General features: G+C 37.8%; 1 non-coding gene across 1 annotated transcript; it reads right to left on the bottom strand.

Moving 5' to 3' along the window:
* Window positions 1-1,945: 1,945 nt before the first annotated feature.
* Window positions 1,946-2,052, bottom strand: LOC141709270 (small nucleolar RNA R71). Its single transcript, XR_012569856.1, has one exon. It is a non-coding gene; the product is annotated as a small nucleolar RNA R71 (small nucleolar RNA).
* Between the last annotated feature and the right edge of the window lie 215 nt (window positions 2,053-2,267).

The raw sequence follows: 2,267 nt of genomic DNA, 5'->3' as shown, positions 1-2,267 counted from the left end.
GGAGTGTGTCTAGGAAGATTGCTCAAGGATCGCCAACTCAACCCAGCAAGAAAAACAGAATTTAGGTTTTTTTTCCAGAGAGTCAGCGCGGTCACGGTGTAGTAACGCGCGGCCGCACCAGGTTTGCTGAAAGGCAGCGCACCCGCGCTGGTGAAGCGCGCGGTCGCGCCAGGTCGGGGTGGCAGAATTCTTTTTCTATTTGGATTCTGAGATTTTAAAGCCCTGGTTGATTCTCTAGCATATATATTAATAACTTATGATCATTTTTCATAACAAGACGTACCAAAGCTTAAGGAGAAGGCGTAAGAAGACCTTATAGCACAATTCAACCAATGCGAAGAGGATCTAGTTTCTTCTTGTGATTCTTTGTTTTAAGCTGTAATCTTGGATGCTAGTTTTCTTATGTGTGAACCTATACTCTTGTGTAATGTACTTGGTTTTATTATTTATTCAGTATAAAGACTACGTTTAGTATACCATGCTTTCATTGGAACCCACATTGATTATGATTCTGATTATGGGCTAATCGTTATCTTGGGATTCTAACGGATTTACTTATGGATTTTTTTAGTTAATTTTTTTCGATATCTTAGTATGTGGTGATTGTATGATAACCTAGTATTGGTTGTGCTTATTCATCTTATGAGCGTCGCGAACTTATAAGATAACGTGTTAATCTTTATTAAAGCAAAAGTGAATTTAGGGGTTTAGAACTTGCCATGCTAGCATAGGTTCATGTATTTATAATGCATGATTCGTAGGTAATTTTAACCATCTTACTTGCCCTATGTAATCATGATAGATAACTTGTGCATTAAACCGTTGTCAAATTCTATAGACATATAGGGTGTCAATATAATTGGTGTCTATTCAGCTTCTATCTATTTTGTGGATATCTGGTAGTAGGGTATTCGTGCAACGAAAGTTGGCGTTTACTAGTTTCGTGTTATCTGATTAGTGTCATCATCATTGCATGCTAAGGTTAAGAACAACAAGGCTATTAAATGAAGTATTAATGAAGCTAGAATCCCATACTTATGTCATATTGTATTACAATCCTTTTTAATCTCTTAGTTAATGTTTTTTAGTATAATCTTTTAGTTAATCGTAGTTATAAACAATCTCAAATTGTTAATCATCTTAGCATTAAATAATAACCATATCATTATTGCATAAGTGTATTGATTGAAATTAACCTAAACCAGTCTTTATAAGAACGAACTAGAAATAATTCTATATTATTTGTGATTGTGTATACTTGCGTGAATATTAGCGTGTGTTTTCATCCTAACAAGTTTTTGGCACCGCTACCGGGGACTCGGTGTTAATTTTTAGTTTATGTGTTTGTCATTAGTGGTCGTTGAAGTTCATTGACTCGGACATTGTTACTTACTTATTTCCTTGTCGTGTTTCAGGTACTCTAGCGAGCGTGTATGCATACGAGTTCTCGGTCTCGTAAGAGAACACTGGATCAAGCTGAGGAAGAAGTTGTAGTAGCTAAGGAAGTTTTTGAAGAAGTTCTTGTCGAGGAGAAAGTTGAAGAAGAAGCTCTTATTGTAATGGGAGAACCAAAAGCGAATACGAAGGCTTTGATGGATTACTCTCAGCCGAAGATTAATGATATTCAGTCTAGCATTGTCCGACCAGCCATCTTGGCTAACACCTTTGAGATCAAGTCAGGCACGATTCAGATGATATAGAACTCAGTTCAGTTTGGGGGTTCTCCGACAGAAGACCCCAACATGCACATCAGATATTTTATCGAGATCTGCAATACTTTCAATTTCAATGGAGTTTCTGAAGATGCTATTAAGTTGAGGCTTTTCCCTCTCCGAGGGATAAAGCTAAGTGCTGGTTACATTCTCTACCACCAGGGTCTATCACCAAATGGGAGGATCTTGCTCAAAAGTTCCTCACTAAATTCTTTCCTATGGCGAAGACTGCTGCAATCAGAAATGCACTTACTCAATTTGCTCAGCAATCTGGATAATCTTTATGTGAGGCTTGGGATCGCTACAAAGAGATTCTTAGAAAGTGTCCTCACAATGGGATGCCTGATTGGATGATTATTATCTTCTTTTATAATGGACTGGGTGCTACTTCTAGACCCATGCTTGATGCAGCATCAAGAGGAGCCTTATGGGCTAAAAGCTATGATGAAGCTTATTAATTGATTGAACTGATGGCTGCTAATGAATACCAGAATCCTACTCAGAGACTACTTCAGGGAAAGGTAGCAGGAATTCTGGAAGTGGATGCAACTACTG

Source organism: Apium graveolens, chromosome 2 (genome assembly GCF_009905375.1).
Source record: "Apium graveolens cultivar Ventura chromosome 2, ASM990537v1, whole genome shotgun sequence".
Lineage (NCBI taxonomy): Eukaryota > Viridiplantae > Streptophyta > Magnoliopsida > Apiales > Apiaceae > Apium > Apium graveolens.
Note: the sequence above shows the minus strand (reverse complement) of the source record. Positions and strands in the feature narration are given on the sequence as shown.